General features: G+C 35.5%; 1 long non-coding RNA gene across 1 annotated transcript; it reads left to right on the top strand.

Annotated features, from left to right (window-relative positions):
- The first annotated feature begins 2,121 nt into the window (after positions 1-2,121).
- Positions 2,122-9,436, top strand: LOC106025751 (uncharacterized). Its single transcript, XR_001199339.3, has 2 exons — positions 2,122-2,300; positions 4,785-9,436. It is a non-coding gene; the product is annotated as an uncharacterized LOC106025751 (long non-coding RNA).
- Positions 9,437-13,868: the final 4,432 nt, after the last annotated feature.

Raw genomic sequence — 13,868 nt, 5'->3', positions numbered from 1 at the left:
CATGGTTTTCTAAATTCAGACTGTTGAGTTCCAGGATCCTAGGCAGGCCTCCCTAAAGGTATTTTGCCATAGCTAACGTTTAATCTTTTTTATGCTTTACAGTCTCCAGATCTGATCTTCATCACTATCTTCAATGAGGGAATTTTATGTCATAATTTCCATTTCAGAGTAACACAATGAGTGGAACTGGGTATATCCCTCCCCTTGCTTATTTGGTCAACATTTTTGATGTCTATTGTGTGAAACTAAATACTACATGTGAATTTTCTCCTGCCCCACTGGGATTTTGTGCTTTTATTCAGTCAGTCGTCTGTTGGTATGTGGCTTCAGTTCAGAAGTGGAAGGTCCCTCTATTTATTGCCATGCTGTGAGAGCGCTAGTTGAAAAGAACCTGGTTGCTCACTCATAGAAGCTTTTTAATGCTGCTTCATCCAGGGCCTTTTTTTTTTCTTACTTAGGATAAGCTTTCATGAGTTAAAAACTATTTCCTAGTAGTCTGTCTTGGCTCTTCAGAGTATCTCTCAGTTCACTGCCCTCAGATTATGATGAGTATGTCTGGATTTGAAAGCTTTTGGCTGAGGCTGAATAAATGCACTCTAAGACAGATGTTCAGTCTGTAGAAATGTAATAGAAAATCCACTTGGTGTTTCATCAGCCCCAGGCTGATGATGTGATTCAACTCCAGGTGCTTTGTCTTCAGTGTAAACTTTTTCATCTATTGCTTTGAAGATAGAATGATGATTTCAAATTGGATCTGGGATGCTGATGGAAACCAGTGCCTACCTAATTGCTCCTAGTGGCCTGAACACTTGTCATTCTTGTCAGCCAGAGAAAAGCTACTTTACCATTTGAGTCTTTTTGGGTAAGATTTCCTGTCTAGTCCCTAGTGCTTTGTTTTCCTCAAGATCTGCATTGCTAAATCCTTGTTGATAGGTTATGACTGTTCTTAAACTCCTTCCTTCCTTGTTCTCTGGCCTTTTCCTTGCGTTTGGAGGAGAAGATCTCAGGTGCATTTGATAAACATCTACATTTTAAGTGCTTTGCTGGGTCCAGTCCCTGTGTGATGTATGCTTTCATATGGGTAGGAGTAAAGTTTGTATAGCTGGTTTGCACAAAATATTGAAGTACATGTAAATATCAGCAAATGGTTCCTTTGTTGAAACCCTGGGTACCTCCTGCTGTGCTGTTTATTTGGCCGCTCATGAGAATCTATTCCTTGGAACTTCTTTTTTTTTTTTTTTTTTTTTTTTTTGGCTTAAGAGCTTGAATTTTGTTCTAGTGCAGTGGCACCTAGAAATTCATTCTAATTGATTGGTACTCCTGAGGCCCCCCGCTTAGTTATCTGCTACTTTGGACCTTGCCTCTGGTTGAGACAGAATTTGATAGAGTTTTGCACTCCTGAATGTCTATACTATTTTCTGGGGTACTAAAATTTCTTGCTGAGAAACTTACCTTCCACGAATAGATATTTATACTCTTCTAAGAAGTAAGATGAATGCCATATTAGAAATTAACATGGAATCCACATCAGTCTCTTAGTAATTTCAGAACAGTTTTTCAGATTGAGCTTAAGTTTTCATGTTTTTCTTGATATTGCTACAATTCTTGCCCTCTAAGATAATATTTAGAGCCAAATTGGCTTTTGAAATTTTGGGTAACGGATAATTGCACATGTGAGAGTATTCACCTTCTTGTTATTAGAAAAAGTCATAACATTATTGAGCAATTTTTAAGGAAAAGTTTTTAATTATTACCTCTTTATTCAGTAGTTTGGCAGGATATAGACTTAACCAGCTTTCATGAATTAAAAGAGACACACAAGCTTATATATCACATGGTTTCTCTTATATGAAAAAATGAATGTATAAATAATTTGAAGAGTAAAACAAAATATAGGTAATAGGAAAAAGGATAGATAATTGCAAGAAGAAAGAAGAATAAGAGATGGAAGAAAGAAAATACAAAAGCAATTAAGACATGTCACGTACATGTATTGACTGCTTATGATGAATGTAATCATTATACACTGCAAATATATACTAATAAAATTTGCCTTTTCAAGTCAGAAAATTTGTCTTCTTTGGCATTTAAAATATGATTCAATTTGTATTTTATATACAGACTCTGAAGTGAAAATTCCAGAACCCTACAAACGGAATGAACTCACGTTTGTGAATCAGTATGTGGTTTTATGGGTAGGAATGATGTGCATATACTCATCGCAGGCCCATTCGTTCCTCTCATGTTTGACAGCTTCCCTACAAAATGCCTGTAATGGAAGATGTTTGTGCAATAGAGAGGTGGGTGCTCACTGTACCAGCACTGATGTGCTGCATTTTGACCAAATGACTAACTTTGCAAACAGACTATTTATGTTGAGTACGAGTAAAGCTTCTCCACCAAAGTGCATTTTTAATGATCTACTTTAAGAGCAAGTGGGTTTAGAAGTAGCTGTCTAGGAATCTGATTGGCTGGCACTAGTGCCATTTCCTATAATTACCCAATAAACCATAAGGGCTTTGTTGGCACATTTACTCAAGCCTGCGATGTCTGACCAGCTGCCACCCAGCATCGAAGTCCACTTCTAATGCCCTTTTAAAAATCTTTGTGGAGATATTTGGTGCCTGCAACCCCCTGAAAAAATCTTTGGAGAAATTTAGTATCTATGTATGGAAATTTTCATGATAAAATATTGTGCCTTTCTTTTTATTTTTAAGAATCTTTAGTGTTTTCTCTATCCAGCTAAAATTATAAAAATCATGATCTGGACTAAGCTGTTATGTTGATTTTTAAATTTTTTTTTCACTTCTTAGTACATTTAGGACTTGCACTAAAAAAAGCAGATGTATGTAACCTAAAAATTGCAAATTGCAAATCCCATCTTGAAACCAACATTTGAAGTTTGTGGACACAATGCACTTAAAAGAATTAAAGGGAGAAAAGAAAATTTAAATTATATCTTAAATGTAGGAAATAACTCACTCAGTTTCTATGGTAAAAAATAAAGTTATGGTGTAAGAAAGAAAATCACTTGTATACTAACTACAGGCCAAGTAATTTCCAATTTCTATAGGGTACATTTTAAGTGTATTATAGACCAAGGGTATTATAAATGATTCTCACACCATTTTCTATGGACAAATATATAGTCATCTCTCAGTGTTTGTAAAGAATTGGTTCCAGAACTTCTACAGATGCCAAAATTTGCATATATGTGAGTTCCTATATAAAAGATATAGTATATATATGTATATATTCTTTCCAATACTTTAAACCATCTCTAGATTACTTACATATCTAATAGAATGAAACTGCTGTGTAAATTATCATTAGGCTATGCTGTTTATGTGATAATGACAAGAAAAATAATTATTTTTACATATTCAGCACAGATGCAATGTTTTCTGTAATATTTTTGATCTAAAATTGATTCAGTCTATAGCTGTGGATACAGATATTGAGGGCTGATTGTATTCTATTCAGGGAAAAATCATTTTATTTTATTACAGTATAGAAATTGTGAATCTTTGATTTGTAGTTTCAGATATGTTTACTAAGACCTCACTTTTCATTGACTGCAGGGTAAGTACATGGTGTTGCCTATGGACTCTGTCATTAGTTGTTGATGTATAGAGTGAGTCATTTTATTTTCTCAGACTATAGTGGCACTGTTCACATTTTTATGTAATTAAGTGTAACAGTGACGTACTGAATAAAGAATGTGGTCTTACACTGAATGGCTAAACGAATCCGGCATTTACAGTGGCTATGTTGGCCTTCCAGAGAATAATAGCTTCACTTTCAAGAAACTAATGCAGAGTAAATCTTTGCATTAGTGTAAAATTAACAACCTAGTATTTCTCCAACAGAATAGCAGCTCTGTGAGGAGGTGAGTATTGGCAGTGAGCTAACATGAAATAAAAGAAATTAAATGCACTTGACAGTAATTGGGTGAAGCAAGTTCAGGAGATGCGATGGCAGCAGAGCACAACAAAGTAACACAATTAAGGACACATTAGCCATATGTCTCTATTATGTTGAGAACAAAGCAATATGAATGACCAGGTGATGACCTTCACCCCAAACTGGAAGGTGGCTGACAAGTCCTGTGGGTCTGGAAACTAAAGTTAGAAAATGAGATTAAAAATTATAGGGCACAAATGATAGTGATCTGCAATTTGGAATTGATGAGGACTTGATGAATAAGAGTCCACTAGGATACAATACGTACTGCATGCTATAGCCTATGGATTAACTGAAATTAAAAACAATTTTTACTAGGTGTAGATCACAACATGACTCTGTTATGTATACCTAAATATGAAAGAATATTTATATGTGATATATATTAATGCACCATCTAAAACTTTCCTTTCACTGAACAGTGAGTATATTTCCACGCCACTGCATCGGGAACATATTACAATGGTAATTTGATCAAATGATTGTGTACTTGTTGCTTTGCATGTCTCTCTCTTGGTCAGCCTGTGATCTTCTATTAGCAAGAACTGTGTCCTTGGAATCTAGCCTAGTGCCAGACACATGGGGGTCACCCAAGAAGTCATCACTGAATGAATACTTTTTATATTTAGTGACTTTGCTTCTGAGATTAAGTGTGTTGGAAAAGGCTGTTAGGCAGGCTCAATAGGAGTTTTCTCCATACTGTACATGTATTTTGTTTGTTCTTTGTGGAGATGCTATAAGGAAGATAGCTGTGTTGTTTTTTCTTATCCTCCTTAGATTTGATTTGTTCTATGGTTATTGCCCAAACTGTCCACACACAGGTTTTGGAGCAAAGATGGTGGATAGATAACAGCTGGCTACAGAGGCTCCCTGAGATAGTCAACATAATTCAACATAATACAGCAATCAAAATACAGTCCCGGTGCTACTGCTTGAACAGCTAAAGGTTCAGTGCTCCCGCTACAGTGCCTGAACTTGTGCAGCAACTTACCGAGCCGTCTGAAATCCTCTGCCTTGACTCGCTAGAAACATAGTCACACTGAGGTTGAGGGTTGGCAAGTCGAATGGTGAGTTGAGCTGTCAGGGAACCTGCATTGACCTGTGGTGAATGACGGGAATAAAACCATTCCACAGAAAAAGGGGCTTCAACAGACGATATTCTGGGACTGTGCAAGACTGGCAAGAACAAGGAACAGCAGTGACTTTAGTCAGTTGTTCCCTTCCTGAACAGGATTGGTGGAGTGAGGTTGGCCTGGGTCACGCAAACTGGCTGAGACCCAGTAGGTTATCCGAAATCAATTCCCTACGGCGGTGGTGCACACTAACACAGTGAAGGCCTCAGCAGATTGACTGACCTGGAGTGGAGGGGCCAGCATATGCTGCCCCTGTTTGCAATTCACTAATACACTACAGTGGGAAGGGTCACCTAGCCAGAGTGCTTCAGAAGAATTGTAAGCAACAAAGAAAGAAACTGGGACCTACTGGAAGAAACAAAAAAGATGGGAAGAGGAAGCAACAACAAAAAGTCCCTAGGTCCCAATCCTGAGAACATTGACCCAGGATAGGGAAATACAAAGGACAATGAGGACAGCAAACATGCAATATCAGACACGGCACCAGTGGAAATAAAAAGATATCTTTGGGACCTCATAGACGAGTTCAAAAGGGAAATATTTAGCCAAGTAAAGCAAGATATAAGAAGATTGATTAAAAAAGATGCTAAGTACTCCTCAAGAAGACACAGACAGAAGAAGGGAGGAACTCAAACAAAGGAGAGAACCATTTGATGAAGAATATAAACAAAACATAGAATACATGAAGGGGTCTCAAAGAGATTACCAGGAAATTAAAAACTCTGTGGAAAGATGGCAAATCTGCTTGAAAGAAACTAAGGATAGACTATCCAAACTGGAGGACAGTTTTGCAATGTGGGATTATGAAAGGGAAAACTTTTTAAAAATAACAAAGAAACAAGAAGTAACAATACAAAGACTAGAAGATGACAAGAGGATCTATAAGTTGAGAATAAAGAATGTGAATGAAGAAGCAGGGGTACAAACAAAGGAACTACAAAGGCTATTCATAGAAATAACTAAGGAAAACTTCCCAAACATAGGAAAAGGAAATGATATTCTGATTTATGAAGCATACAGAACTCCAGCCACCTACAGCCAAAACAGAGCCACACCCAGGCATATAATAATCAAGATTCCAGATATTTAGTATAAGAACAGAAAATTAAAAGCTGTTAGAGACAAGAAACAGATAACCTATAAAGGAAGGACCATCAGAATAATGGCAGACTTCTCGACACAAACCATCAAGTCAAGAAGAGCCTGAAGGGAAATATTCCAAGCCCTGAAAGAAAATAACCTCCAACCCAGACTGATATACCCTGATAAACTGTCTCTAGAAATTAATGGAGAAACAAGATGCTTCCAAGACAAAGAGGAACTTGGGTAATTTGCGACTACCAACCCAACTCTATAGAGAACACTGCAGGGCATTCTAGAAAGAGAGAAAAGTACTAGGACTCCAGGAACAGTGGCAAAGAGGCCTCAATGAATGTAGCAGAAAACAGAATGAAGATAAGCAGACAACTGATGGCAAAAAAAGAGCATAACAGAAATGAGGCAGAGAAGATTTTATTCAAAACTGATATGATTGATAGTATCAAGTCTGAGAGAGTATAGACAACTACACTGAAGATGACAAGACTCTACGATACACATTCTGGTTTGATTACTGCCTGTTTTTCAAGTTTTATACTATATACAAAGTTGTGTTTTTACTAATACTGTTATATACTGATATATTCAATTATACTATGTCTGATGATATAGCCAATCCTATTGAAAATAACAAGAGACAACACAGGAACTATGGTAGAACTCCTTGTACAATGGTCTTATATGTCTTTTCCATTTCATGTGTTTATAGGAATATGTTTTGTTTTGTCTTGCTTTGTTTTGTTTCTCCCCCTAATATAGAAAGGATAGAAATACGTGTTAAGACTCATGCATGTGTAGAACCTATAAACAGTTTATTAGAACTGATCTTATGAAACATGATGAACAAATACTTTGAAGAAAAGGAGACACTAAAGTACCCAGTGCTGATCCTGGAGTGCCATAATGTGAAACCCAGCAATAGTATTATTTTTGTTCAGAGTGTAATAGCCTGCTTGGGTTTGTTCATTCTCAACATATTTGAAGATATGGAGCTGCATGTATGTTTAAGTGTATAGGACTGATAACCGTATTTCTAAGTTTTTGTTGGATAGTTGAACAGAACTGGTTGCAGTCTCATTGTTTTAATCTCCACTTTATATGCTCCACTTTAGTATCTTGAAAAACTATTTGTAAGAGGACTATCTGTAAAAATCAACTAGTGATTTCTTATTGTTTATTTTTTTCTTTGAAAGTATGTATTGTTTCTACCCGTTTTCTGTTTTGTTTAATTTTTCTTTAAATAAAAAAAAGTAAAAAAGACACTACAGTACCCTGTGCGGATCTCATAGTATCTTGATGTGAAATCCAGCAATATTATTATTCTTTGTTCAGAATGATTTTAGCCTGCTTTCGTTTGTTTAATCTCACCATAATTGAACATATGGATAACTGTATGTATGTTTAAGTGTATAGGATTGATAACTATATTACTAAGTTTTTGTTGGATAGTTTAACAGAATGTTTACAGTCTCGCTGTTTGAATTCCCACTTTATATGTTCCACTTTTGTATATTGAACAACTATTTGTAAGAGGACAGTATGTAAACATCACTAGTGATTTCTTACTGCTTATTTTTTCTTTGAATGTATGTATTATTTCTACCCATTTTCTGTTTTGTTTAGTCTTTCTTTAAATAAAATTAAAAATAAATAATAAACTGTCCACATAGTTAAGTAAATGTGTAATAAAGAGATAAATGAAGGATAAAAGGATAAATCAAGCAGTTTAATTTGAAAACTAAAATTCTCCAAAATATTCTATTAGTAGCAGCAGGGTGAAAAAATCTATTTATAAAAACATGGAAAAGAAACACAAGCTAGCATACTTGTTCCTGTGATGTCCTCTACCATGTATGTTTTCATAGAGCAAAGAGACCCTCACCAGACATTGGCACCATGCTTTTGGGCTTCCCAGGCACTGAAACAGTTAATTGATAAATCTTTTTTATTTGTAAGTTACTCAATCTGTGGTACTGCACTCAGTTATAGCAATAGCAAATGGTTATACAGTTACATGGAAGTACATACACACATATTCACACATAAAAATGCATAATTTAGTATGGCTTAACATAGGGCAGGCCACCTTTTGTTGTGAGTAACTTTCCACCTTTTGTTACTCACATACTTCTATCTTGATTTGAACATAAGCACTGGTGTTACAGGTATTTCAGCAAATGGTCAGAATCTCACATTTTATGTTAATTGGTTTCATATCTATGAGTTCTACTTTGTTGACAAGAGGAGCATAGATTTTAATATCTTTATAGTTTCCAATGTTGGGTTCTAGCTGAAACCACTTCCATATTTGCGTTTAAATATTTAGTTTGTTTTCTTTTGTAGAGCTGACAGGCAAGTTTGTATCAATGTAGTTTATTGAAATACCAGTCTCCAAGTAGATAACTTTGTCACCTGCTGGGAACACAAGAGGTCAGAGTCTGGAGAAATAGTGTTTCAAGGCAAATGCATTTTATTTAGGTTCCAGCTCCTCCCTTTACTGAGTTGTCACTGGCAGTCTCGAGTTTTCTAAACCATGGTTTTTCACTGGTAAATAAACAATGGTATATTCATGATTGAACTGTTTAGATGATTACATAAAAATACAAAGTACCATACAAATGTTAAATTAGTGGTAGATGTTGGTAGTAGACTATATCTTTCTTGCTTTTAACATTTGTTTGCATAGTTATTTAATGGAAGAGATATTGTTCCACTTCTTATCATATGATGACATGTTGTGAAAATGTTGTAGTATTGTTAAATAGCAATGTATGTTATATAAATATATATATATATATATATATATATACACACACACACACACACATATATTAATTTGTTTTGTTAGAAAACTTTCTCAGCCCCATTGCAAAATGAGTCGCTTCAAGACAGTAGTTTCTGGATCTATTAGAGTGATATATCTAAAGATAATAAATTTTGGATCTATTTTTGTAAATGAGGACTAAAAGGTATAATAGATATTGAGAAATGGGAAAAATATTCTAATGGGAAGGGGAACAGAAGAGACAGTAGAGGGAAAGGAAGGAACAGAGAGGGATAAAAAAAGAAAATAAAAGGAAAAAATGAAAACTAAGCTTTTGTAAATGAGAAGTTGAAAGGAGAGGAGACTGGGGGAAAAAAAGAAGCAAGATCTATGGTGTACAGGTCCAAAATCCCTGTGATGAATGTTATCATTACATGTGTTTAAAATGTACCAATAAAATTAAAACAATAAAAAATGACTATTGGAGAGAGTTTTGGTGGACTAAAAAGAAGTTCTCCTTGCTTGTTTTCCAAATAACCTACTCCAGGAAGAGGGAGGGGGTAAGTGGGAGAAACACTATGTCCACATGGGGGAGGGGTGGCTGGATGTTTGAACCAGGATTTGCTCTTGGACCTTGTCTTATTTTTCTCTCTCACTGAGACAAAATACCTGACGCCCAGAGTTAGGGAAAGGAAAGTTTATTTCTTACAGGTTGGAGGTTTCAGTCCATACTCAGCTGGCTCCAAGCAGCAGGGGTGGCATGGCAGGCTGCCATTTATGGTTGGCTGCAAGCAGCATGTGCAAACCTGCAAGAGCAAGAGACACCCCTTTTCCCACCAATACATGATATCCCGGCTCCACCCCTAGGCAGGTGTAGCACTCATACCACCAATCCGAGCACTAGACAACAGGCCAATCACAAACTCTAGATTTGGTTGCATCTATGATTGCAGGAGGCTCAGGGCGTGGTCACAGGAACACAAACCACAACAGATCAAGTGGGAAGAAAGGCCAAGCAGTTGACCTAAACTGAAGAGCAGGCAGCAGTGGTCTAGTCTGAGAGGTTTCCAGACTTAGAAAACTTTGTTTAGTCACAGGAGGCTGGAAAGAGGTATAGTATTTATATTGCCTCTCAGTTGTTTACACAAAACATCTTTCTGAGTAAATCAAATTGGAATAATAAAGAGAATTTGAGTCTAGTTTTGCATTAAGGTAGAGGGTTTGAAAGAAGAATTTCCTTTATAGTTGATTTTTTTTTGTACTGAGAATTTATTCTTTATAGGAATTATATATTTTTTAGTTTCTGAAAAAATTCAAGCCATGCTAGGGCATTTAAATGCTTAGAATTTATCCATTAAATTAGATGGAAGGGTCATAAACCATTCTGTAGAATTCTGGGCTGATATATCACTCTTGAAAGGTGTTAATTTAATTTCCCAGCTCTTATTTGTTTAGTGGAACATATTAATTGCTTGGTGGATAGAATTAAAACATTTTAGGCTTCAAAAAATGGAAAGCTCTGAAAAATAAATAGCTTGATTTCAGAACATTCACGCTGATTACAGCAGCTTCTTTGATCACCGACTATGTTTATTCTCTCAGAATTCTTAACAATTGCTTTTAAAATAAGATTTCATCCTGATAGAGCAGTTTAAATAAAAAACAGTTTCTTTCAACATCTAAATTAAAATCGTGGAAATGAAAACATTATCTGTCTATCCTTGAAGGCATTATTGCAGTAAAGCCTAGTAGCTCAAAATAGGGAGATCTTTTGGTCCAACTCATTGTACATCAGCTGAATATTGAAATGATTGATTCTTAATCTATCCTTTATTAAATTTTTACATATTATGTTCCCACTCTGCATCTTGTGAGTCTTTATGTGTGTTAACTCAATTACCATGCACTTCACCTACATACATGATGTTTACTCACATAATACAAGGAGAAACTGTGAGCTAAGGAGGTGTGCCTTGGTGAATGTCAGATGCGCCCAGGAGTGTACTTTCAGCCTCTCCACTCGACCAGCCTGAATCATTTACTCTCACCCTCTAGTGCTCTCTCCAGCTCACTGTTGAAAGTATGGATATCATTTCTACCCTCTAACTTTCTTACTGCAATTGCTCTGCTACAACAAAATTCCTGAGGTCAGATACTTTACAAGGAACAGGAATTTATTTTCTCATAGTTCTGGAGACTTAGAAGTCCAAGATCAAGGTGCTAACGTTTTGTGTCTGGTAAGAGCCCTCTTTCTGCATGCTCTCATGACTGAAGGGCAAATGCTATGTCTGCACTTGGTGTTTAAGACAAAAGGGGATGAATCCACTCCTTATCTCTTTTTCATAAAGGCCCTGATTTCATCCATGGAAGCTCTGACTTTATGACTTAATCATCTGTTAAAGGTGCTACCTCTTAATACAATCATTTTGGTGATTCAGTCTATGAATCTGTGTGTAATAGAATTTTCTTTAGATAAAATTTTAAAATAATTTAAAAGTGTATTGGAAAATACCCTAGCCAGCTATCTCAAAGGACTTCTAACTAGAATATATGAAGAATTTAGAAAATATCAGCACAAAATTCAAAGTCCTTATCCAAAAATGGGCATCTGAGATGAGTATGCATTTCTCAGATGAAGAAATACAAATGGCAAATGAACGTATGAAAAAATGTTCAGCATCGTTGGTCATTCAAGAGATGTAAATTAAAACAACACTGAGATTCCATCTCACTCCAGAAAGAATGGCCAAGATCAAGAAATCAACCAATACCAAATGTTGGAGGGGCTGTGGGGAAAAAAGTACTCTTCTCCACTGTTGGTAGGAACATAAGCTGGTGCAGTCACTGTGGAAATAAGTGTGAAGGTTTCTCAAAAGCTAGAATTAGAAGTTTCATTCAACCCAGCTATCCACTTCTGGGCATTTTCCCAGAAGAATTGAAAACATCATACCACAGTGATATATAAGCACCCATGTTTATAGCAGTGTAATTTGTAAAAGCCAAATCTTGAGATCAACACAAGTACTCATCAACTGAGGAGTAGATAAAAAAGATGTGGTATTTTTATAAAATGGAATACTATATAGCTCTAAAGAAAGATTGCATTAAGGCTTTGTAAGTAAGTGGATGTGACTTGAGACCATACTCACAAGTGAGATAAAGCAAACTCACATGTGTAAATATCATAGTCTCCCTATTGTAAGAAACTGAAAAAGCAAATATGATCCAAAATCTATAATAAATATTGTGTATGGGTAAGACACTGCTTGAAGAAGAAATGTACCTGGGAAAGGGAAAGGAAGAAAGAAGGAAGGGGAAAGAAAAAAGACATAAATTTGTATATAAATAGGTATAATAAGAGAGCTAAAATGACTATACTATTAATTGTATTAGTTTTTGAAGAAAAACTGTTAATACTCATATGATTAGATCAATTTTACATGCCTATATCCGATAATCTAAACAACTCCTTTGAAGGTAACAATGTGCAATACTACAGCCTTTGTTAAATTTCTATCACCTTTTTTGAAAACCTGTACTGTTATTGTTTTGGGCCTATTGTTGTTTGTTTGTCTCTTGCTTTTTGTTTTTCTTTTCTGTGTTTTTTTTTCTCTAAAATAAATTAAAAAAATAAAAGTAATATTGGAATATGGGAACTGTCTTGTAACTTGGTCTCAGTGTGGCTCAATGAATGTAGAACTGTGTAAAATGCATTGAGTTGTACCTGTTGCATAAATTACTGTATACAAAAAAGGAATTGAAAATGCTCCTAATATATGGAGGTTAGCATTTGATTTATTCACCATTGGTTATATTTTGTGTGCACCCTGGGCTTGGGTTGCCATCACCCATACAAAGGCACATCTCAAAGTCTTATCATCAACCTCACAAGCTGAGCACCCTGGGATGTAGGGGGAAGAGTCAAAGTTAGGGACTTGTAGCTGGGCACTTCTTTTTTTTTTTTCTAGGAAATTATATGGCTTTATTGTTATGGAAAAAAGGTAAAACAAAATTGTATAACAAATTAATAGAAGAAAAACAATACTTAATACATTGCATATTATTATCTTTAATTATTGAGAGTACAAAATGTATTAAAAGTGCTCAGTTATTAGCACAAACCTTCTTTTTCACTAAAATAGACACTAATAGTATAACTGACTTGCACTATTTTTTCCATTTTCTCTTCCATCCAATGTTTTCCCTCATTCTAGTTCCTTTCTAATTCTGAACAATTTCTTCCCATTTCACAATATCCACTATACATTTTAGAGTTTCAGTTTAAACTTTTTCAGTTTCTCACACTAGGGATGTAATAAAAAGTTTTTACATGTGAGTGTTTTATTCCACTTATGAGTATGGGCTCAAGTTGCACCCAATTACCTACAAAAGTTTGGAGTTTACCCTTCTACATAGCTGAGTAGTACTCCACTGTATAAAATATGACATCATTATCCATTTCTCAGTTGATGGGCACTTGGAGTGTTTCCAGTATTTAGCTATTACAAATACTGCTGCTATAAACATGAGTGTACATGTATTACTGTGGTATGTTTTTAATTCTTGTGATAAGACACCTAGAAGGGGAATAGCTGGGTCAAATGAGATCTGTAATCTTAGCCTTCTGAGGAATCTCCACACTGATTTCCATAGTGGTTTTACCACTCCTATCAGCAGTGGAGAAGTTTGTAACATTTTACACTTCCCACAACCCCTTTAGCATTTGATATTGGTTTATTTCTTGATGATATTCATTGTTTCTGGGGTGAGATGGACTTTTAATATTCTTTTGTTTTCATTTCTTGAGTGACCAGTGCTATTGAACGTTTTTTCATATATTTATTTGCTATTTGTATTTCTTCCTCTGGAAGTGTATATTCACCTCAGATGACCATTTTTGGATTGGATCT

This window comes from Cavia porcellus, unplaced genomic scaffold (assembly GCF_034190915.1).
Source record: "Cavia porcellus strain 051 isolate PalLab524CR breed Dunkin Hartley unplaced genomic scaffold, mCavPor4.1 scaffold_10, whole genome shotgun sequence".
NCBI classification, from domain to species: Eukaryota; Metazoa; Chordata; class Mammalia; order Rodentia; family Caviidae; genus Cavia; species Cavia porcellus.
The sequence above is the reverse complement of the archived record's forward strand: the minus strand, read 5'-3'. Positions and strand labels throughout refer to the sequence as shown.